This window comes from Zootoca vivipara, chromosome 10 (assembly GCF_965207765.1).
Source record: "Zootoca vivipara chromosome 10, rZooViv2.hap1.1, whole genome shotgun sequence".
NCBI lineage: Eukaryota > Metazoa > Chordata > Lepidosauria > Squamata > Lacertidae > Zootoca > Zootoca vivipara.
This window is the reverse complement of record NC_142593.1, coordinates 50,545,097-50,570,471: the sequence shown is the minus strand read 5'-3', so window position 1 is coordinate 50,570,471 and position 25,375 is coordinate 50,545,097. Positions and strand designations below refer to the sequence as shown.

Here is a 25,375-nt window from a genome sequence, read left to right as displayed (position 1 = left end):
ATGCTATTCTATTAGAGTGTGAGCACGAGGTCCCCCGCCCCGAGATTTCGACTGCCTTGGGGCCTGCACAGGGTTTAATCTGGCGCTGGGTCTGAGGTTCCTCATCCCTGTTTAAAACATAAATCATTTTGCCTCTGGCAGGGGCAACCTTGCTGCCCCCCTGTTCTGGCGAGAGCCGGCGGCGGCATCAGCACTCCGAAGGGAGCGTGCTGATGCTGCTTCCGGCTCTGGCAGGGGCAATCTCGCTTGGAGAGCCATGCGCAGCGGGAAACCGGCTCTGGGGCCGCCTCCTTGACAGTGGGCAGGGACCAGCCTGCTGTCAAGGAGGTGGCCCCAGAGACCCAAGCTGCCCGAGACCCCGTTTCCCACTGCACGCTGCTCTGGCTTGGACAGCTGAGCGCAGCGGGAAACTGGCTCTGGGGCTGCCTCCTTGACAGCGGGCGGGGAGGATGGAACTTTACTCCCCACCCACTGCCAAGGAGGCGGCCCGAGAGCCCATTTCCCGCCGCACGCAGTTCTCGCCTTCACTCCATAGGACGCACAGAGATTTTCCCTTCCATTTTAGGAGGGGAAAGTGCGTCCTATGGAGCATCAAGACCATAATAAACACCTTTCTGGAAGCATCTTAGGGCTTTGTCCCGTGTTTTCCCATTTTACTTTTTTTTGTTCAAATGAGTACTTTTGGGTGCAAAGCAGTAGCATTTCCTAAACTACTGAGTTGTGGAAATGTGTTACCACATTTTTATCTATCCCGTTTACTGCTATTATTTCCTTAGGGAGCTGGAACTTGCTGTGAACTGCCACAGGTTTCCTCTTGTCCAAATATCCCTTTTGTTGCAAAAGTAATTGGGAGAGTTTCCAGATGTTTTACTGCTTCTTCCCAAGCTTTGTTGCTGCTTGCTATCAGAAACCTAGACTTACCATTAATCCCACTGAGTGCAGCTGGCCACAAAGGCGACCAGTGTTTCTGTTATGTGCTGAAGCCTATCACTGAGTACATTGTGTTCTTCTGTGTACACTTTGAGATTCAGTTGCATGAAGTATTTTACAAAACAATTAGAATCGGATCTCTCCTCGGTCATTATTTTAAAAGTGACCTTTCCAGAATCATGTGCATTAAGAGCCAGATTTTGGAATTTACTTGCACAGTTGCACAGACTTTGTCCAGGCTTTGAATGACATCTTGCACAGCTCAGAAGGGTGGTGGGAATAGGTGATTGGCTGATAGGAGTGGTAAACCTATTGACGACTGTTAATGACTGTTAACGACTGCAATTGGTCTTGCGGGAATTTTCAACAGTTGTCAACAGTTGTCAACAGGTTTACCACTCCTATCAGCCAACCACCTATTCCCACCACCCTTCTGAGTAATACCCCCTCCCCACCCTCTGACTATACATAAGGGTCTGGTGACTTCTGTTTCGGTGTATCTGAAGAAGTGTATATGCACACGAAAGCTCATACCTATGACAAACTTAGTTGGTCTCTAAGGTGCTACTGGAAGGAATTTTTTAATTTTTCAGTTTGCTTTTGCATTTGCAACAGGTACAGCTTGATCTGAACAAGTTAGCCTGACTTTGGAGAATCAGGGGAGATGCCTTAAACTAATGAACGCCTTTTCTGCCTCCTGGCACGTCTCCTAGTTGAACGGGCAAAGGCAAGTTCCTTTGCTCAGCTGACTTTATAGGTGGGGGGGGGGGGAATACCAGTGTTGAAACTACAAAACCTGTTTTTCAAGGATGATACTTCATTTACAGGAGCTGATTCTCCCCTCCCCCCCCTTGCAGGCATCATCCACTGTATTTACTCAGCTGATATTGGGAGGAAGTGTGTGGTTGCAATGTACGTTGCAGGCAAAATGAAGTTATTTCAAATAAGCCATCATGATGCTGGTGGGGAATGAATTCTGCTTTCTGGAATTCATGGCTTCAGTGGCTAACATGGGCTGGAGACTAGACCGAAGCAATGACCCAGCAATGACTAAGCCTCTTGCCGATGTGGGATTGCATAGCGTGAGAACAGAACATATCTTCTAGGAGGGTTCAGTGTGGCTGTACCGCACCCAGGTCCCTCTCCTTGAGCCTATTCTCCTCCCCACCAACAAACCTTGAATTCTTCCTATCTGAAAGGCCTGCAATGTTAAAACAAAATGGTCAAATAGTATCGAAACACATCCCCAGTCTTTTGTGAGAAAGAGCCTTTCCAGATACAGTGGTACCTTGGGTTACAAACACCTCGGGTGACAAACACTTCGGGTTACAGACTCTGCTAACCCAGAAGTAGTACCTTGGGCTAAGATCTTTGCCCCAGGATGAGAACAGAAATCGCGCGGCGGCGGCGGCGGCATGGCAGCAGCGGGAGGCCCCATTAGCTAAAGTGGTACCTGAGGTTAAGAACAGTTTCAGGTTAAGAACGGACCTCCAGAACGAATTAAGTTTGTAACCAGAGGTACCATTGTATATTATAATACATTGTATCCCATCCTTTCTCCAAGAAGCTCATGAGTTCTTATCACAATACTTCTGACATGTAAGCCAGGGTGAGAAACATAGCTGCCAAGTTTTCCCTTTTCTCACGAGGAAGCCTATTCAGCATAAGGGAAAATCCCTTAAAAAAAGGGATAACTTGGCAGCTATGGTGAGAAATAGCAACTGATCTGAGGTTCCCCAGAGAGTTTAATGGCTGAGCAGAATCTGCCTTCAATTTGCCTTAGTCCAAGCCCAGCACTCCGTCACTTCTATTGACTATTGACAATCAGTGCCCAAACATAACCCTCATATCAGTTGCCGGCTTACTGTATTTCATACTCCTCCACCTTTAGGAGCGACAGTTTTTCTTTGGGCGATTAGCGGGGGAGTTTGCAAGCTGCACACACAGTCTCTCATATTCTGTCTTTCTCTCTCTCAAAGAACTCTCACCCACCTGGAGATTCAAGTGTTTGCCCTGTGGGCAGGCAAACCTGGAGACTTCAGGTCGTCAGCCCTGGCAGTGTGGCAGCTGAAGTTGCTGCTTCCACTTTGGGGCAGGTCTGATGTGACCATTAGGGATTTGCACCATCCATCTCCTACGTAGAATGACCTTTTGTACTGGTGTGACTTTGGTATCATTGGTCATATGCAAAAACAAAAAAGGCCTTTCTTCTCTTTGGTAAGGTTGGTAATAACTTTACTGCCACGGTTTTACACCAGAGTAGCAAGCATTTTGATACTAAGCAATGACCGCTCCCCACATCAAATGCGTAGTCGCATGCAGCCCCCGGATCCCATGCGGCTCCTGGCTTCATCCTCCCCAGGCTGGATACCTGGAGGTCTCCGCCTACCTCAGCCAATCACCCAATATCGCCTGGGGAGGCATTGCCAGGGGATCAGCCAGGTAGGGGGAGGGACCGCCCTGCCCACACAACAGAGGGTGGATCCTATCTGCGAATCGGCAGTTGGCTCCAGAGCTTCTCCCACCCTGCCCTCCCTCAGTTAAGCCTTCTTTTGCAGGTTAATCTCTTCTCCACAGGTACGCGGGCGCTGCTATGTCATGATCGCTCTTGAAGGGCTGGAAAGGAATTTTCCTGCATTGGCAGGTTTTGCCTTCCCCGTAGCAAAACGTCACAACTTTGGCAGTTTGAGGCCTTGGGTGGAATCCTTTAGTCTATCTTCCCTAAATGGGGTTTGGGCATGACGCAGTGACCCACGCCCCCCTTGCGGTGGCAATCTCAGGGTTCCCCGTTAAAGGGGTCTTGAGGGGAGGCATTGGCCATACGCTGAGAGGTTGTCATTCATCGCTCTCCCTTGCGACGGTGGCAAAACGGGGGGGGGGGGATCTCTGCTTGAACATATGTTCTCCAGAGCCAGCCCAATCCCCACACATTCTGGATAACCCTGATGTCCCCCAGATCCCCGGCTGGGGACTGGGTAGGGTAAATGCCCAATGCCTGAGCCAAGGTCTCCCTACATCTGAACCTTAATAAAGTTGTGGCCAATTTTAATCCCATAGCATGTTGTTTTGAGTCATTATTCCACCCGGGAGTCGCCTGGGGTTGGGGGGGGGGGACTCCGCCTGTCCACGCAAACATACCTCCTTCCTCCTACCCTACTTGCATTATAGCTGGAGGGGCTCGCAGATGGCATGTAAATATTGGCTCGTATTAAAGTATATACTACAATATTTATTTTGCAGGTGTTCTGTCAGATGAAGGCACTATTCAGTACGCTGAGTAAAGTTCAGATTTCTAAAGCAATCTCTTGCCTTTGCTATTACTATTTGGAATTGGAGAAAGGGATCCTTGTGCTTTGCTATAACAATGGGAAAGACCTCTCTTAAGACTTTGTTTCCTCCAGGGAGCAGGATCTGAAGTGCCCACATGAAGCTGCCTTATTCTGATTCAGACCATTGATCGGTTTAGCCTGCTGTTCTTTACTCTGACTGGCAGCAGTTTCTCTTTGCAAAGCCACCAAACCCCACCTGCTGCAAGAGCAGGCAGCATGATGGAGCCCGTGTACTGTGCTTAGGGAGGGCACACTGTATTAACTCATTAAAGGGGAATGACGCGAATCAAGTCTTCTACAACTTTTTGATATAACCGACCCATCTTTGCCCATATTATGAACAAGGCCACATGTTTCCTACAGTTTCTCAATTGCTTTCATCTCTGTTAAAGTGTCCAGAACAGTGCTTTTCATACACCTAGCCACATGTTTGAGCAACACCCACAATTGCATTCCAGGGGCATGAGCAATAAAGTTGCGCAAACTTGCCCTGTAGCATTCATCATAAGCCACAACGTTTAAATTCTCTTCGGTCTGGGCAGTCATGCACAGTTCTCACATAAAACACCAAATATGCACCACACATTGCTAAGCGCTCCCCGCCCAAGCGAATGAACTCTTACGGGAAACAAGGAAGCAGACTTTTAAAATAAATCAACACTTCTGTAAGAATTCATCGTAGCACTTTTACAGATGGATATCTAAGGTGCACTGGGTAACTGCCTTTGGTCCCTCCCCCCTCCCCCTTTAGGATTGCAGCCTTTGGGTTTTGTTCAGCATCCATTAAACTCAAACTGCTACATTTTTTAAAGATTTGCAAAACATGCCCCAAGCATGGGAGCCAACTCCTAGGCGCCATAGGGGCTTTGACCCCCCACAATAAAATATTTGAGGGGGCTGGGTGCCCACAAAGTTGATGGGCATTCCCATTCAAATGGTGTGTGTGCACTGCATCATGTGATCGATTGTGAGGGGCAGGGCTTACCTGGAATATTTTATTCAAGTTGGCACACCTCACTCCAAGAGAGGCGGGTTTATGATGCTACAAGCCCGCAGCCAATCCGTACAAAACTCAGCTGGTGTCTCTGCAACGTGCAGGATTGTTTTTACCTGAGCTTGATCAGGTTTTACTTGAGAAATGCTTGATAAATTCCAAGGAAGCCTTAGAGAAAGAAAGGGAAACCAAGAACTACAGGGGAACCGTATCTCTTTAACTCAACTCGGCCATTTATCCTAATAGCCGGGAGGGCGTAAATGATTTGCTGAATTAGCCATTTGGATAATAAATAAGAGAGCTATTTACATAGATTATAATGTCCAGTGGGTATAACAACAGCAGAACTGAGAACATAATCCAAAGTTCCTACCCTGCGTGGCCCCAAGGCCTGCTAACCGAGATAACACACAGGAGACAGAAATGTAGAAAGAGCAGAAGAAAAATCAGCCGCATTGTATGAATAATAAAGCACGGTTGTTTCTGATAAGGCCTCCAGTATTATCGTTATGGCTGAGCGGTTAAATACACTTGGGGAACACAGTGAAATCTGAATATCGAAGGATGGAGATAATGGGAATTCTATAGTATTTTCTGCCTCAGTGACAAGGATGTAAAGGAAGCCTCTGCAAACTTCCGAGAGTAGTAAACAGTGTGTGTCTGTCTGTTGCAGACAACAGTACTTGGTGCTCCAGAGAACAGGCACAGAAGTCTTGTGTGCCAAACTATCACAAGACTGTGCATAATGGGATAACGCCCCTTTCTCCCTGCGCATATGATTAAGAAACAAGCAGGTTGGCACAGGCTCTTGAGTGAAATCAGGGGGTCCAGAACAAACTGTGCTGTTTATCTTCCCAAGTAACCAGGTCAGATGAAATCGGTGGTATGTGAAGAGCTTATGCTGCTAAGTGAAATGTGCAGCTATTCTGCTCATGGGACTCTTTCCCTTGTGATTTGTTAGCAAAGATGGCTTGATCTAATAATTTATGCTACAGCATACATCAATACACCCACATGCATACGCTGCACCCAAGATCTATGTAGCATTAATTAAGGATATAGTATTAAAGCTGATGAATTTAATTAAATTCAAATACAATTTGTATATTCAACAAAAGTGCCCTTTTTAAGGTGCTGGAGAGTGAGAATTTTGGCTCATGTTTAGAAGGAACACCATCTTGTATGTCTTCTTTTCATTTTCCAATGCATCAACACACTTGAACATTCAACTGCCGGTACCTATTTTTAAATCCCTCCCCCACTTATTAAAATTTGCTCTGACTGGGAGCTGAAGAGCGGTTTTCCTCAGGGAAAGTGTGGATTAGCCCTAAGACGAAAAGGCTGTTTCACATTCTTAGGCCAGGGTTCCTATTTGGCAAAGAGGCTCTTTTTAGACCAGATGGTGTCCACCTCTCTGCGTCTGGGAATGATGTCTGGTTAATGGACACACAGGACTTCACAGCCCCTTGAATCTCACTTGCCCATTAGGAATGCTTGGAGAGGGCTAGTAAATTCTGCTTTAACAGGAGAGTAAGGGAAACATTTCAATAGGCGTTTTTTAAAAGCAGGCAGCAGCCTGATGCATAACCTTGAAGGCTGATGTTTTGCTCACAGATAGTCAAACCTAATGATACGTTCACAGCATGTTTTGATAGTAGTGAAGGACACCATTTGGAAATTAATTCACAAGAAGTGAAGCTTCTTGCTTCATAATATAACAATGGAATAAAAAGCTTTAGATGGAAAGGGGGGCACCCAATTGAGTAAAATGCCCTTGCTTGTTGTCTAGATGCTTCATCAAAAAGTCTGACCTCAGGAAAATTCCTCCCAATAGCATCAACATTCCCATCTGCTTCATTTTCTATTTGTGATATTTGAAATTCCTCTCTGACAGCTTTCCTACTTGGACAAAGAGGCCACACACCCATCACCCCCCCAAAACCTACCAGAAGTTTAACTTGTTGAGAGCCTTCTTGGTACACATGAAAGTGACCGCAGGTCTTTAGCCCACTGGAATTCACTGAGACTTGAATCCACAAGGCATTTGCACTTTTCCAGCGTCTTCTGAACTGTACAAATGTTTACTCTGGAGTATGTCCCATTGAGATCAATGATGCTTACACCCAAGGGATTGCTATCTTAATCTGTGTGGGGGGGGAAAAGGCATGCAACACTCAAACTATATTTTATTGTTATTGAGAAAATCTTCCCCAGCTAACAAAATCACTCAGGATTGGATTGTTGCTTGGAATGTAGTTGTCTTGCACAGATGTCATGGGTATCTGTTGATTCGAAGCATCTGTTATGTTGTATGTCACAATTCTCTCTTGCACCATAATGGAACTTTACCTGTGATGTTTTTAAACAATAAAGGTTTCATTCAGGGGCCTTTTTCAACCATAGCTTTCTGTTAGCCTTCAAGGCCAGTTGGTTCACTTGAGCCAAGGAGCTGCTGTAACAGGCAGCCTTTCCATTTTTCCTCTTGAAAACATGCACAAAGGTGTCCTATTATTCCTAATACCCCTGCCATGTCACTAAAGAACACACAAGATGAATTTTGTGGTTGGCCGTCCCAATAAGTTTGGAGTCCAGTTGGTTCTGGAATTGTACTGAAGTGATGTAGAGCAAGATAATTCTGATGTGGAATGGGTGCTTGACCAGCAAAACTGACACCATTCTCCTCCCCCACACCTTGGGAATGCTATAGCTCTGGACTTCCTGCATCAGGAAGGAGTTTGGACCAGATGGACTAAAAGCATCACCTCCATTTCTTTGATTCTACACGATGAGAGCAATGAAACAGATAGGGAGACAACCCTATCTGCCCATGTACTGTAAGACACATACTAAATATGGCCAGCAGCCATGCTATATGCAGGTCTGTGAAGTGGTGGCGGTAATGGCCAAGAAACCATTCATCTCCACTCCATCCACCTGATGTTTTCCAAGTGGTGAGAAGGGAGATCTACCAACTTGTGAAGCCTCTTTAAGTCACTGTGATGCTTTTTCTCAAAATCTTGCTGGTAAAGGGGTTTTCACTTGTCGCCTATGGCATCTGTTGCCATGGCTTGGATCATTTCAAGCTTGCTTGATTGAGGATGTGAACATAGTGATAAAAGCTACCACCTGTTCTTTAGATCCATGTGTGTGTCTTGGCTGATCTTAGGTCTTGGGATTTCTTGGAATATAAGTCATGATAGCACATCTTCCCTGAAAGGCAGCTTGCTCTCTATTACTTTGCAAAGTGCAGCCACAGCATAACATTGTGTGCATTTTTAGGGGAAGCCAACCAGACAGGAGAACATTGCTTGGGCACATACTGAGTGATTCTAAGTCCTTTCTTATAGTAAGAAGCTGAGAAATGGGAGGCAAGGATTAGTGTGTAAGCCACAATGTTGCCTGCTCTTTTAGTTCGGCATAGAGACTTTCCTAGATGTCCATCGAAAAATCAAAACCTATTACTGTTCGAGTCAATCCTTGACCTTTTAACACCTATCGACTATCATTTGTAAAAAGCTGTCTGTTTTAAACCAGCATTTGTTTGTTTGTAGTGCAGTGAGGATGCAATAGTCAGCAATTTACACGGACCAGTCATTGATATTTTCTTAGACAAATGTTTGACTTTTAATTAAGCCTTGGAGTGTACACTGATCTTAAGGCTTTATGTCTATCTGACACCATTGATTTTCAAGTGGAGAGAAGTGTTTTATTTCGCCCGTTCCGCTATTCATTTGGCCTGCTGTTATTTTCACAGTCAAACCACTCGTGAAGATTAATATCTGCTCTGCTTGTAGCATTAGCCACCAATAGCTATTTGATTTTCGCTGGTGAGATTCTACAATAAGAGCAGAAGCCTCTGAAGTTTAGGAAATTATGAATGATGCGCAGAGTGGATAGGTTAGTTACCCTTTCTCAAATAGGGACGAGTGAATTGATCAAGTTTGTTTTTTCGGTTTTCTATCTGAAATTCATTACACCAGGTTTTTGGGGTGTGTGTGTGTCAGGTTCTCTGGAAAATTCACTAGAATTTTAGCGCAAATTTCTCTTAATATATAGTGGCCAGATGAAGCTTTTGCCTGGCCTTGCTAGGTTTGAATGATGAAATCTGGAAGCAGAGGAGCAAAGGACAGGTCAGGATTTTGGTGGAACTGGAAGCCCTGGCAGATGGCTCACCTGCCACTTCCACTTGCCCTGATGCCCCCCCCCCAGGAATAGCAGCTGTTTACCACTGAATCGGGACCAACGTCAATATGGTTTTCTCCGGATTGACATTTGATCCAGTTTAGAGGGTTTTCCAGCAGAAAGTCGCAGCGCAAAGGCAAAAACCTCTCAGGTCCAATGCTCAGAAAATGTGGGACAAGCAGAAAACCACTTGGACCCATTCTTTCTACGCAGGGGGCAAGCAGAAGTGCAGATGTGCCCAGAGATGAGCAAGTTTAGGACGGAGATACCTTAAAATAGAAAGCTACCTTCGTTGGGCAAATTCTGTGGTTTTGTTGTTTAGTCGTGTCCGACTCTTTGTGACACCATGGACCAGAGCACGCCAGGCACTCCTGTCTTCCACTGTCTCCCGCAGTTTGGTCAGACTCATGTTCAAGGACACTGTCCAACCATCTTGTCCTCTGTCATCCCCTTCTCCTTGTGCCCTCAATCTTTCCCAACATCCAGGGAGCCTTCTTTTCTCATGAGGTGGTCAAAGTATTGGAGCCTCAGCTTCAGGATCTGTCCTTCCAGTGAGCACTCAGGGCTGATTTCCTTCAGAATGGATAGGTTTGATCTTCTTGCAGTCCATGGGACTCTCAAGAGTCTCCTCCAGCACCATAATTCAAAAGCATCAATTCTTCGGCGATCAGCCTTCTGTATGGTCCAGCTCTCACTTCTCACTTCCATACATCTGTGGTTTACTGGTTTCCTAATCTGTAAGCTGTTAGAGCTAGCTTCATGGATGGACAAATGAAATAAGGAGACCAAGCATAGTATTTTTGTTTATGGACTCACAGACCACACAATCACATGCCCCCCATGGCTCTGCTATATAGCATCCCTTGTTCCTGCTGCTTCCTCCTCCCCGCACATTTGTCTGGGGACCAGACTTATTCAGACATACTTATTCAACATGGGAATGGGCTCTTGTAACCCATTAGATCCTGGAGGAGATCAATTGTGTGGAAAAGGGACTGGATTATGCCTTTCCCTCCTCTCCATGATGGATCCACCACCCCTCCCCAGCACTAGCTTGGAACTTGCATTTAAGGAATCATTGGAGCAGACAGATTTCCAGCATTCTTGTGGAATAGGTATCTGCTTCTTTAACTTCCCAAATCTGACATCTAAATTGTCAGTGGCCCTCCGCCACCCAGGTTCACCTCTGCCACATTTTCCTGTGGGCTTTTCTTTCTCATCTACTTGCCTGTCACTGCTGATTGATGTAACAAGGCAAACCTCATTAATTTATGCATAGCTGTTAATGTTTCGCTGGGTATCAAAAAGTACCTCAGGTCCTCTTGCATGAGAAATCTGTTAGTTTGAATCTGACACTCCCTCGAGTCTTGCAAATCAAAATCTATTACTTTCCTATGCTCAGCTTTTAAGGTTCCCAGGCATCTAGGCCATAAAGTGATACCTGTTTTTGTTTTATTTTGGGGCCTGATCCAGAGTGCTTGTGCTTACCTTTAGGGTGCTGGTCCTGAATGCTCATGCAGCTGCAATATCTGTGGTTGTGCCTTCTCTCACATGGACCTCCCTGGGTACTAAGATCAGCTGATGCACAGCCTAACTCTGCACCCCTTCGATTTCTACTGAGAGCTGCAGGGTCTTTTATGCAGTGACCCCCTGTGACGACCCGTGTCCCACTCTCTCCTACTATCACTGTGACACAGGAATCCAGAGGGGAAAACACCCACCCTCTGCTCCTGCCGCCTCAAAAATCAACCCCTTTTACTGATGGGTTTCTTAGTAAGGAGAGCCTTCCAGCTTGCGTGACCTGGTACCTTAAGAAACTCTAGGCTGTCCCACGGAATAACCCCTTTGCCTCCAGTAAAGGGTCTCCCTCAGTTGGATTCCCCCACTGTAGAAGTTTGCCCTATGCACTCTGGCAACTTCTTGGCACCTCAGGTTACCCTTCTAAGCCTCCTCCGTGTAACTTCAGGACACAAACCACCACCTCCCTGCCTGAGGTGAGTTTGGCCCTCTCTTGAGTCACCACGGCTGTGAGTCCTGGTACCTCGCTGGAAAAATACAGACGGACCTCTTGTTGGCAAAAACAGAGATGAAGTTTTATTGTGTTAAAAACATAAGTGATTCTTTAACGTGTCATTTATTAATTAGCTTTGTTCCAGTTGTACAAAATAAACTCAGTCAAACATTTAACTTTAAGTTTTCCTAGCCTCTTAACTGTCTTCATACAAGCCACCACATAACATCACACCACACCTCCCTCCCTCTCCCTCCTAACTGACCAAACCGACACTCCCTCCTTTCAAACCGGGCACAGTCCCGCCCCCATCAGAGTTCTATGTCAGTCAGGCTGGAGGTGGGTTAACTCTTTGCCAGCCGGGCAGGAATAAACATTTTAAAAGTGCTTCAATTTGTCACATATCTCCCCCCCACCACAAAGACATTGCGTCGGCTTGCTCTTAACTAACTAGAGCAATGCCAAAGCAATGGGCTTGGGGTTAAAAATACTTCAATGCATTCTATAACATTCATATTACAAAGTCAACTAAATTAACATCTCATAAACTTGTACACAGATAAACCATGTTTGGCATGTGTCAGATTATAACGCCTAAGCACAAATGTTCTGCTAGGGTTATCACCGTTTCATATAATAATTTGCACCATCCTATACCTCTCAAAAATACCTGGATAAGGCGTCCGCTATGATGTTTTCCTTCCCACTTATGTGCTTACCCTGTGTCTATTACATGAGTTGCTAGGCTGGTCCTCCCTGGGATGTTTGAGAAGATCTGGGCAAACTGAGCAAGGACTATTTTTAACTGCTCCTTTTTCTCTGGGGTCAGACTTTCATCGAATGACACCTCTGCTAGAGTTGTGCCATTCCTCAGCTCTCCCCACCCAGTTAAATGAATTCCTTGGGTCATCTTCCCCTTTACTTGTAACACCAACTTATTTCTGTCAAAATAAGGCTTAAGTAAATTTACATGAAAGTTTTTACATCGGTTCCCTTCCCCATCTAACTCTACCAAATAGTTCACCGCTGATATCCTCTCGACCACTTTGAAGGGACCGTCCCACGACATCTCCAACTTCTTTCGACGTCTTGTTCTTAACACGAGCACACTGTCACCGGGCTGGAAAGATCTGTCTCTTGCGTGTGCATCATACCACTGCTTCTGTCGACGCTGTGCCTGCTGCAAGTTGTGAGCAGCTTGCTCCCGTAACTCTTGGAGGTCGCTCTGCAGCTCCTGTAGATACGTCACAACATCAGGGCTGTCGATCTGCTCCTCCCCTGACCACGCTGCTTTCATCAAGTCTAGGGGTCCTCGTGGCTGTCGTCCAAATAGGAGTTCAAAAGGACTGAACCCTGTGCTCTCCTGCGGCACTTCGCGATAACCAAATAGGAAGTGTTGCAGCCTCTCATCCCAGTCGTTAGGATGATTGATGGAATAGGTTTTTAGCATCCGGCTCAGGGTCGAATTAAATTTCTCCGTCAAGCCATTCGACTGTGGATGATAAGCCGTAGTTTTAACATGCTTAATTCCACAAAGAGTTAAAAGCTCTTCCATGGTCTTGGACGTGAAGGATGTCCCTAAATCTGTTATAATTTCTTTGGGGAATCCAAGCCTTAAGAACACCGACATGAGGGCTTTTGCTACAGTCTTTGAGTCAATGTCCTTCAGAGGTATTGCTTCTGGATAGCGCGTAGCATAATCCACGAGGCATAAAATAAATTTATTCCCACTTTTTGTAACTCTGGAGATAGGCCCGAGGATGTCCACTCCTACTCTGGAAAAGGGCTCAGTAATTACAGGAATAGACTGTAACAAGCCTCGCGTTTTGTCCGCCCTTTTGCCTGCTTTTTGGCAGATCACACAGGACTTGCAATACTCTTTGATGTCTTTGCCCATCCCAGGCCAGTAAAATCTTGCTTGGATTCTATCACTAGTCTTTCTAATGCCTAGATGCGCTGCTGAGGGTGCGTCGTGTGCCATTTGTAGCACTTGCAACCGGTAAGCTCTTGGCAACACTAACTGTTTCTTCCTTTCCCAAACAGCAGCAGTTTTCCTCCTCCTAGAAATTCTATACAGTCTTCCCTCAATGGTGGTAAATAAGCAGGGGTTCTCCACAGTTACTTCGGCATTAGGACTTTGTGCTTTACCCCACAGCTCTTTTATAGTTTCATCCTCTTTTTGATCACTCAAGAATTGGGCACCGTGCTCCTGGACCACTGGCACGCTAATCAGCCCTTCATCCTCACCAGGTTCTATGGGTGTCTCTATAACTGCAGGAGGATTACTCTCAGTGACTTGAGACTGTGACCTAGTTATCACTTGAATACGGTGCTTCTGACTAGCTAGGTCATTCCCTATTAAAAAGGGTACCTCCAATTCATTTAGGATTCCTACTCTCCACTTGCCACAAAATCCTTTGTAGGTAATATCAACTTCAGCTAATGGTACTTCAAAATGTGGGCCCCATATGCCTTTTAAACTATAGGACTGACCCTTGAGGTACTGCTCCTTTGGAACAAATTGTGATTTGACAAGTGAGACTTCTGCTCCTGTGTCCCTCAAACCTAAAAAAAACTGACCATTTAATTCAATTGGCTCCATGTAATCTTGGTTGCACTCCTGCTCAGCCCTCCAGACCTGTAAGACCTTAGAAGTAGTCTCAGCTGGACTGTCTGTTTTCTCTGAGCCTTCTGTCTGAGGCGAGCTATTTTCCTGTGACTGCATTACCAGTTTTACTTGTTTAGCTGCAGTAGGTGTAGTTTGCGACTTAACCAACAGGGGGCACCTGGCACGTACATGGCCCTCACGATTACAGAAAAAACAAGTGATTTTCTTAGACCCTGTCTTGTCAGAAACTGATTCCCTGACAGGAAAATTTTCTTGCCTGTCTTTATTTTCTCTGTTTCTCCATGGATTACCCTTCTGTGAGTGTTTTGGGAATGCTATTTCATTGAAATCTCCTTGTAGTTCGTCTAAGACCTCAGCAACCCCTGCCACAGTTTTCAGTTTTTTATCCCTCAAGAACCAACGTAAATTGCTAGGGATTTGCTTAAAAAATTGTTCTAAACAAATTAATTGTTTTAACTCATCAAAGTTCTTCACTCCACTCCCTTGAATCCATCTGTCAAGTAATTTATCTAAGCGGCTAGCTAGTTGGGCATAAGTCTCTTTATGTTCCTTTTTTGCCTCACGGAAAGCCTTTCTGCTTTGTTCAGCCGTGAGTCCACATCGAACCCTGACCCTTTGCTTAAATACTTGGTAACTTGACAGCTCTTCTTCCCTCAGGTCAGCATAAATTTCACTTAGTATCCCACAAATTTGAGGTCTTAAATAAAGCATCCAGTTCTCCTCAGGTATTTGAAATTCCACACAAACGCGTTCGAAGGTAAATAGAAACGATTCGACATTATCGTCTTTTCCAAATTTGGGGAACCTTTTTAAATTAATTGCGATACTATCATTATTAACTGGGCTACTAGTTAATTCTGATCGCAGACGTATCTCTTCAAGCTTCATTCTGTCCTGTTCTAATTGAACCCTTAACCTCTCGGACTGCATTCTCTCCTCAGCTTCAATTCTAGCTTTTTCCCTCTCACTATCAATTCTAGCTTTTTCCCTCTCACTTTCAGATGCTATCTTTTCCCTCTCAGCTTCAATTCTGGCTTTTTCTCTCTCACTTTCAATTCTGGCTTTTTCCCTCTCACTTTCAGCTGCTATCTTTTCCCTCTCAGCTTCAATTCGGGCCATCTCAATTCGTAGTTTCATCAGTTCTACCTCAGAACCTGGGCTTCCCTCAGCCCCTTCCGTTCTTTCATCTCCTTTTGCCTCTCTGGGTTTTCTTACGTGAGTCATTTTCCTCACAGGAAAATCCTGACAGACTCAAACCAAACTAGGCGCGTGAGCTTTTAATTTCGATCACGACGCTGCCACCAAAAATGTGACGACCCGTGTCCCACTCTCTCCTACTATCACTGCGACACAGGAATCCAGAGGGGAAAACACCCACCCTCTGCTCCTGCCGCCTCAAAAATCAACCCCTTTTACTGATGGGTTTCTTAGTAAGGAGAGCCTTCCAGCTTGCGTGACCTGGTACCTTAAGAAACTCTAGGCTGTCCCACGGAATAACCCCTTTGCCTCCAGTAAAGGGTCTCCCTCAGTTGGATTCCCCCACTGTAGAAGTTTGCCCTAGGCACTCTGGCAACTTCTTGGCACCTCAGGTTACCCTTCTAAGCCTCCTCCGTGTAACTTCAGGACACAAACCACCACCTCCCTGCCTGAGGTGAGTTTGGCCCTCTCTTGAGTCACCACGGCTGTGAGTCCTGGTACCTCGCTGGAAAAATACAGACGGACCTCTTGTTGGCAAAAACAGAGATGAAGTTTTATTGTGTTAAAAACATAAGTGATTCTTTAACGTGTCATTTATTAATTAGCTTTGTTCCAGTTGTACAAAATAAACTCAGTCAAACATTTAACTTTAAGTTTTCCTAGCCTCTTAACTGTCTTCATACAAGCCACCACATAACATCACACCACACCTCCCTCCCTCTCCCTCCTAACTGACCAAACCGACACTCCCTCCTTTCAAACCGGGCACAGTCCCGCCCCCATCAGAGTTCTATGTCAGTCAGGCTGGAGGTGGGTTAACTCTTTGCCAGCCGGGCAGGAATAAACATTTTAAAAGTGCTTCAATTTGTCACACCCCCCTTTCAAAAGTGATTAACTTCTCCCTCCACATTGGTGATCTTGCCTCCCAGAAAATGTTTATGTTTATGTTGCTTTTGTACTTGTCCCCACCTCTGTTCTTAAGCTGGGTGCTGCTCTTTTGTGTCTTTGACTTGTGATATCTTGCTGATATCTGGATATTTTATTTACCTGCATAGACCCTCGTTTAACCAAAGGTCAGTACAAACAATGATCCATCCATCTATTGTGTTTTTATGTGCTGCTCTGCCTAAATGCACTCCAGTTATAAAATATGACTCCTTTATTTACAAACGCCTGTCAATGTATGCGTACCCTCCTATGGGAAAAGTTTTTGGTGCTGTTCCTTTACAAAAGAAACACAGAGAAACCGAAACACAGATCTGTTATAGACATTGTTGTGTATGTATAGGCAAGCTATTCAATTTCTCACTCCATGAGCACATTATATGCAAAGTGAGAAGAAATAATTCCCCAAACTTTCAGCAAAACTCCAAAGGAGTGAATGTCTTGATCAGGGGTCAGCAAACTTTTTCAGCAGGGGGCCGGTCCACTGTCCCTCAGACCTTGTGGGGGGGCGGACTATATTTTTGGGAAAAAATATGAACGAATTCCTATGCCCCACAAATAACCCAGAGATGCATTTTAAATAAAAGGACACATTCTACTCATGTAAAAACATGCTGATTCCTGGACCGCCCGCGGGCCGGATTTAGAAGGCGATTGGGCCGCATCCGGCCCCTGGGCCTTAGTTTGGGGACCCTGGTCTTGATTGTGTCAATCATTTTGAGGTGCTGGGATGGAAGCTTCTATAGAACAGCAGAGAATCATTACTGAGGCAGCTGCATATGTCAATATACATTTTTTAAAAGTCTGTTGGAAATATTTGCTGGAAACACCATTAATATTAACATAAACACCATTAACATTTCTAGAAAGGAAAATATGAAAGACATAGCAAGTCGTTCTGAATATCTCTAAATTTAAAGAGTGAATAACTATAGATTGCTTTCATTTCTTCCTCTTTTCTAGACCTGTGTCATGCCAAATGTCAGAAATCCCTATCTTGAATATGTTCTTCAAATGAACCTAATAAACTTGTGACCCTCCCAGATATTGCTGAGCTCCCACTGCCATCAACCCCCAGCCAGCATGGATAATGGGAGTTGTAGTCCAACAACATCTGGGAGGGTCACTGGTTCTTCGCCCCTGCACAAGTCACACTTTATGCAGTAGAAAGTTACCAACCGGTATCAGTACACAGCTGTTTGCTATGGTAGTGCAGCACAAAGTGTGAAGAGAAGGCGCATGTCCGTAATCCGATGAACACACACCACACATTGGCCAGTCACAGCTTTTCAGTCCATCTCACCTCTCCTTGTCTTTGGAGACATTTGTTTCCCCTGAGGCTCTTTACAGCTTTCATTGCAAAATGTGCAGCAAACATGTCCCTCAAATAGATGCGGTGGGAAGGTAAACAGCATTTCTGTGCGCTCTGGTTTCCGTCACAGTGTTCTGTTGTGCCAGAAGTGATTTAGTTTAGTCATGAGCTGGCTGCATGACCCGGAAAGCTGTCTGTGGACAAATGCTGGCTCCCTCGGCCTGAAGGCAAGATAAGTGCTGCAACCCCATACAGTGGTACCTCAGGTTAAGAACTTAATTCATTCCGGAGGTCCGTTCTTATCCTGAAACTGTTCTTAACCCGGGGTACCACTTTAGCTAATGGGGTCTCCCACGATTTCTGTTCTCATCCTGAAGCAAAGTTCTTAATCTGAGGTACTATTTCTGGGTCAGCAGAGTGGGTAACATGAAGCGTCTGTAACCCGAGGTACCACTGTAGTTGCCTTTGACTGGACTTAACCATCCCGGGGTCCTTTCCTTTTTTCCTTTACCATCAAATAGTCCCAAACAATGTACCCATTTAATCACTGAAGGCATTGGTTGTCAGCATCAACACAGTTTAGGATTGCTGAGCTTTTTAAAGACAGACTCCTTGAGCTCCCCCTCCCCCAACACCCAAAAAACGCAAATTTCAATTGGCTTGCCTAAGATCCAGGACAAAGCACCACCTTTCAGAAATTCCCCCCAGATGTCAATTCCACCTTAGAAATCCCAGGAATGTCCAGGAAAATCCAGGTGTACGGCAGCCCTAACACAGTTTGAATCTAGCTAATGGGCACCACATTGACTAGCACAGCTTAGTTTTTCTTACGACTGCCATTTTCACACATTTCACACCTAATAGCAGGACATCTGATTCACCAAAATTTTAGCTTTTGATTATTCTCTAGGTAGGACATGGTGACATCAGAGATAAATCTCAGGATCTGACAGTAACTGGACTACAACCCTGCATAAAACGAAAGAGAGCACTTATATCCAGACACACTCGTAAAGCTAATAATCTACACCAGTGGATTTTATTGAGGCCTAGTGTAAACAAAACAAAAAAAACAAAACAAAAAACCTTTAAAAAACCTGATCAAATGGACTACAGCCCCTAGGCTGCAGCTGAGTGTTTGAATGTCCCCTCTGAAAAACAAAAGCAAAACATCTCTACAATATTAAGGAGAAGGCTAGGTTGCAATATTTCACTCTGATTTTTTTCAAAAAAAATGTAATTTCCCCCAGTCGTCATCTGGAGTAAAGCAGTCCAAGAATAGTTTGTCATACGATCTGCTGTTTGTGTAAACTGTCTGATTGGTTCATTTAGAAATAATGAAAACTAAGAAAAAATCAGAAGTATAAAGTCTCCTAGGGAGGCTTTCCCTGTGATTCTGGAAAATTGGGAAGAGCTAAGTAGACTTAGAGGCTTTTTTAAAAAATGCAGCTCTATAGCCTGCATCTCTGGACATGAAAATAGGTGGAAAAAGTATATTGTTATCCATGGGCAGAGAGGGGGGTGCTGAATTAACTACTAGAAAAAGGTCCACCGACCCAACACTGCAATATCTAAAATGGATTCTTTAATGCCATGCCCTTTTCTCTTTGACAGTGTCTGATGTCCTGTTCAGCTCTAGCTGGAATGTTTGTCCTTAAAAGAGCAGGACAGGATCATTCAGGGTTCCCCTGCCCTTTTCCTACACATCCAAGCTGTGATGTGTCTATATCCTTTTCTAAAACTCTTCACATTGATTGCTAATATCACAAATATGAATGACACTGCATTTTGCTGCCTCCTCTGTATAGCTGAATCTTCAGTCACTAGCTGTTTTTGTGAGATTGCAAGGGGATATAAGTCTCTGGCCCCTTGAAGAACCCCAGAACTCTAGGAGGCTGTCACCAGATAAACCTGCTCCCGCACGAGCTGTCCAGGATGTGGTGCTGGCAGAGGGCAGGCAAAAATGGCATGGCAGATAAAACTTCAATATGGTGTCCGGCCCTCCCAACACACTAGGGACAGTAATGGCCAATAGGAAGGAGGCACCTGATGTTAGGTCAGTCTATTGGTCCACCAGTTTTGTCTTCTGTATCCCCAACCTGGCCCCCCTCAGCATCAGAGAAGGGGGAGAACCTGTGAGCCTGAAAATGTCATTTGTCTCCAACTCCTAAATCTCTTAGATTATGGTTACCAGATTTTTTTTCAATGAATCCAGGGACACTTTCCCATTTCAATGGATTTTGTATGGGAACTGATCTGTAAATCTGGGGACTGTCTCCGGGAAACGGGGACGTCTGGTAACCTTATCTTAGATCAATTGGGTACCTGATTAACATTTTATTAGGTCTTGTTCCTGATCAATCACTGCCTGTTCAGACCCCATGAATGTATATGTGAATTTAGAATTTATTTATTTATTGCACTGACCTGCATCACTTTATACACACACTCCCATTGAACTGCATTTGCCATTTCACCTCCTGTTCACTCAGTTTGGAGGGGTAGTTTCGAAGCTCTTCACAATCCCTTTTTGTTTTAGCAACCCTGAACACTTTAGGGTCATCAGGAACGTAGCCACCTTGTCGCTCATCCCTAACTCTTGAATGTTTATCAGCAAGTTTAAAAGCACAGAATACTGATCCTTGAGGGACTCTGCTTTCTATATCTCTCCATTTGTTCCTATTCACTGCTTGCTACTACTTAAACCAATTCCTGATCTGCAAGAGGACTTCTCTTATTCCAGGATTGCTAAGCTTTCTCATGATTCTTTGGTGAGGTACCTTGTTGAAAGCTTTTCAAAAGTCCAAGTACACTTATATCCTGGGCTTTTTAAATAGAAAAAGAGGTGCTTTTTAGGAGGAGCACCCACCCACAGCAGCCACTTTCAGAGCCGTCAAAATGGCAAAATAACCCCATCACCTTATGCCGCTGCCCTCAGAATCCGCCACACCAATTGTTGCGCTGCCCCGATTGCCGTGATGCTTGCCACCTCTGACACACAGCCACGAGCATCATGCCAACTGCTGCTTCCACATGAGTGCCATGCCGCCAGCTGCGCAGCCCCAAGGAAGGAATGCAGTGCTAAAGAGGTGCCGGAACTCAGTTCCAGTGATTTCTGGCTGAACCCCACTCCCCCCGGCTTATATCTTTATTTATTAAAATAAAGGGGGGTTGTATACCACCCTTCATCCAAAGCACAGGGCAGTCCACAACATAAAAAGAGAATACAAAATATTAATCAGCCAAAGGGTTGATTCTAGAGAAATGTTTATACCAAAATATATGTAATGGAGGCGCCAGGCAAGCCTCCCTGCTTGTTGACACACTAAAAAACAGCAACCTGTTAATAGGTTCGTAAGAAAGAACCTCCCTTGGAGAATCCCCTTGAAGGAGCCATGCTGGCTGTGCTTCAGCAAGGCTTGTTCTTCTATATGTCTGGTTATTTTATCTTTAGCAATGCTTTCCGCCAATTTTCCGGGACATATGCTATGCTAACAGGCCTGTATTTTCCAGAATCCCCCCCCCCGATCCCTTTTAAAAAACTGGTGTCGAATTGGCTACTTTCCTGTCCTCAGGTTATGGAGGCTGATCTGAGGGACAAGTGACATGTTTCTGATAGTAGATCAGCAATTTCATGTTTGAGTTCTTTGAGAACTCTTGAGCAGATGCCATCTAGACCCGGCGATTTGTCGGATTTTATGTCACGACTATCTGCCTCAGCTCCTTGGAAGCATTGTCAGGTGCATTTTTCCCCCCACATGGATGAATTGTTAAACAGTGTCTTTATTCATACGAGGTATATGGAGCTATACACCCAAATTCCATCAGCATCCTGTATTATGTGCCGTCCTTGGGAGACAAAAGCTAGCTTCACTGTTAACATTGTCCTTTCCCCTATCCAACACCCACAGAGTCTCATGAAAAGGCTGTGATGGAAAACAGGATTTCATTTCCCCTCACTTCCGTGCTTTGAAGGATTCCGCACAGTCACGCCACAGGTAAGAGCAGTTCTCTTTCTTTTCGTTTTAATTAAGGGTGACGTTTAGCCAGGCTGTGTTTATTTACAATACAATTATTGTTCTTTGATCTTTAAGACTTTTAGGAAGTAGTCATAGGTCGGTGCTAGAAGTCTCCAATCCATGGCTTCTCTAGTTACAACGATCATTTGGCGGGTGACGGGGAAGATCTTTTTTTGCCTAAGACCCTGGATACTTGCTGCCAGTCAGAGTAGACAATACTAGGCTAGACGGACAAACACTTTGAGCTGGTGCAAGGCAGTTTCCAGATTCCGCTCTAAGAGCTGAATTCAACAAACTGTGTGAATTAAGCAAGTGTATATATACATGCTTATTTTGTGCATTTCTGCTTTGTTTACTTTACTTACTTATTTCATATTTCAGAGTTTGGGTCCTGGGTTTTTTGCTAGTTATGCAGTGAAATGCTCAGAGCGCTGTCTAAAACTTCACTTTTCGACACCCAGAAATCTATTCAAACGACAAAAACGAACCACCATGAATTTTACTGAAAATTTAAAACATTCTGAGGGCACAATCCTGTGCACATTTACCTGGGAGTAAGTTACTTGAACTAAGGGTGCTTACTTCTAAGTAGACATGTACCGGCTCACACTTCAAATATGCCAGAAAGGAAGGGAGATAATCTGACAGATCACAGTTGATTTTACCATGAAAACACCTCTGTATAGCATAAATGCTGAAAGAGGAGAGTTTCGTTATGTAATGAAGAATTTGAGTCCGTTTGAATTGCTGAGTTGGGTGATGCTGGGGAGACTGTGAACATTATGTTATGTTAAGATGTATTTATTGATTTAAAACTGTCTGTTCAAGAGCCCGAGGCAGCTGAAAGTAGCAGATTTTAAACAAATGGCATAAAAACAAAGTAAAATAGCACAATGAGACAGAAAACAGCAAAATCTGTATTAGCTGACAAGTCACAATAGACACTGTCTTTCCCCAGAAAGCTCCTCACAAAGCCTGGTTTTAACCACAGGGCAGAATGCATGTAATGATGGGATTAGATTGGTTTCATTGGTGAGGACATTCCACAGCTATGGAGTCAGGACTGAAAAGGACTCACTTCTTGTATCTACCTTCTTCTTTGGCGATCACTCGTAGCCGAGTAAGATTGTCTTCCATAAACACGGTTTTAACAATGAGTCCGTAAGTGACTGTGTAGGCCAATTCTGGATCCACATGTCCTTCCGCAGTGGGGACATTGGTTTCCGGGTGGGAGTTGATCACGGTGTGGATTTGCCAAGCATGCCTTCCTCTTAGCACGTTTCTCCCTTGTGTCCTGAGTTCGAGTGTCTTCAAAGCCCATGACACCTTTGGTAAAGGCTGTTCTCCAACTGGAGCACTTGCAGGCCAGTGTTTCCCAGTTGTCGGTGTTTATACTACATTTTTTAAGATTTGCCTTGAAACAGTCTTTAAACCACTTTTGTTGACCACCAGCACTACGCTTTCCATTTTAAAGTTTTGAATACTGTAGAGTAGTTGCTTTGGAAAACGATAATCAGGCATCCATCTGCACAACATGACTAGTTCAATGAAGTTGATGTTGAAGAATCATTGCTTCAACACTGGTGATCTTTGCTTCTTCCAGTACACTGATATTAGTTCGCCTGTCTTCCCAAGTGATATGTAAAAATTTTCAGAGACATTATTGATGGAATCTTTCGAGGAGTTGAAGATGTTGTTTATAAGTGGTCCATGTTTCAAAAGCATATAGTAAGGTTGGTAGTACAATAGCTTTGTAAACAAGCATTTTGGTTTCCCTGTGAATGCCCCGGTCCTCAAACACTCTGCACTTCAATCGGGAGAAAACCGCACTCACAGAGCTCAAACGATGCTGGATTTTGGCATCAATGTTGGCCCTAAAGATAACTGCCTAGGTAGGAGAAGTGATTGACATTTTCCAACATTACACCATTGAGTTGGATTTGTGGTGCTGCAGAGGGGTTGTTTTGTAGTTGTTGGTGCAGCACTTTGGTTTTTTGGATGTTGAGTGATAGGCCAAGCTTTTCGTAAGCTTCTGCAAAGATATTTAGGATGGTTTGGAGGTTATCCTCTGAGTGTGCGCACACTACGTTGTCATCAGCATACTGAAGCTCTATGATGAAGTTATGGTAACCTTACTCTTTGCTTTCAGCCTGCTCAGATTTAAAGAGCTTTCCATCTGTTCGATATATGTTTTCTACTCCAGTGGGGAGTTTCCCTTTGACAAAGTGCAGGATCATGGCAATGAAAATAATGAATAGAGTTGGGGCAATAACACAACCCTGTTTAACACCTGATCCGACTGTGAATGGTTCACTTTGAGAGCCATTGTTATCTGCGACTGTTGCTGTCATATTATCATGGAGGAGCCGAATGATGTTTACAAATTATTCTGGGCAGCCAATTTTCAGAAGGACAGTCCACAGGGCATTACGATTTAGTGTCGAAAGCCCTAGTCAGGTCAATAAATGCCATATACAGGGGTTAGTTTTGCTCTCTGCATTTTTCTTGAAGCTGTCGAGCAGTGAAAATCATCTGTCCCCCTAGAAGGCCGAAAACCATTTTGGGATTCAGGAAGGATCACCTCGGATATTGTTACAAGACGGTTTGCTAAGATCCTTGCAAGAATTTTGCCGGCCACAGCTAACAGAGAGATGCCTCGATAGTTTCCACAACCAGTTCTGTCACCTTTTTTTTTTTTAAAAGGAGATTGATAATTTTGGCATGCCTAAAGTCTACTGGGATCTCTTCTCTTTTCCAGATTTTTTCAATGAGCTCGTGAAGTTGATGTGTAAGTTCAATTCCTCCCCCTTTGAAGATTTCGGCAGGTATCCCATCAGGTCCACTGGCTTTGTTGTTTTTCATTTGGTTAATAGCTGTACACAACTCTCCCAGATTTGGAGATACTGCAAGCTCATCTCTAACTTGTTTTTGCGGAATTTGTGAGAGGACCTCAGCAGCTACGGGGGAGTTGCAGTTAAGGAGATGTTGGTAATGTTCTTTCCAGTGCAGTGCAATAGCTTCTTTATATTTTAGAAGTGTGATACCGTCTGCTGAGCGTAGGGGGCATATGCTATGATTTATTGGCCCATAGATGCTCTTTGTGGCTTCAGAGAAACTCTGTGCATCATGAGTGTCGGCTAAGTGCTGGATCTCTTGAGCTTTTTTTTATCCACCAGGTGTTTTTTAGTTCTCTGGTTCTTCGTTGAACCTCAGCCTTAGTGTTGGCATAGGTTTTTTTCCTTAGTGGCACAGTTTCAATCTCTTTGCCAGATCTGAAAGGCCTTCCTTTTCTTGTCAATCATGCATTCAATCTCACTGTCATTCTCATCAAACCAGTCCTGGTGTTTCTTAGTTTGGTATCCAATCATTTGTTCACAGGCTGCAATAATGGATGTTTTTAGCTTGGTCCAGTGTTCCTTGATGTTATCAGGGAATTCTGAAAGCAGATGGTCCTTAAGAGTTGTTTGGAAACAATCCCGCTTAATGGGATCTTGAAGGGCTTGAGTGTTTATTTTGTGCCTTGGTTTCCTTCCTTGAAGCCTGTGTTGAGGTATATTCTTGATAGCCATCGTGGAGTGTATTTGTTTGTGATCTGTCCAGCAGTCATCGGCGCCCATCATAGCTCTGGTAAGGAGCACATTACGGCGATCTTTAGCACGGACAATAACATTGTCTAAGAGGTGCCAGTGGTTTGACTCAGGATGCCTCCATGAAGTTTTAAATTTATTTTTCTGTTGAAAGTGTGTGTTGGTAATAACAAGGTTGTGCACTGCACATTTCGTCAAAAGTAAGATTCTGTTCTGGTTGCTGTTGCCAACTCCTTCTTT

The 25,375-nt window shown here is 44.5% G+C and overlaps 1 protein-coding gene across 1 annotated transcript in view; it reads left to right on the top strand.

Moving 5' to 3' along the window:
* The window catches only part of RAB27B (RAB27B, member RAS oncogene family), a 120,858-nt gene that overhangs the window by 27,331 nt on the left and 68,152 nt on the right, over positions 1–25,375 (top strand). Inside the window, exon 3 of the mRNA XM_035100576.3 lies at positions 21,441–21,527. The gene's annotated coding sequence lies outside the window, so the exon portion shown is untranslated. The remainder of the gene's footprint in view (positions 1–21,440; positions 21,528–25,375) is intronic.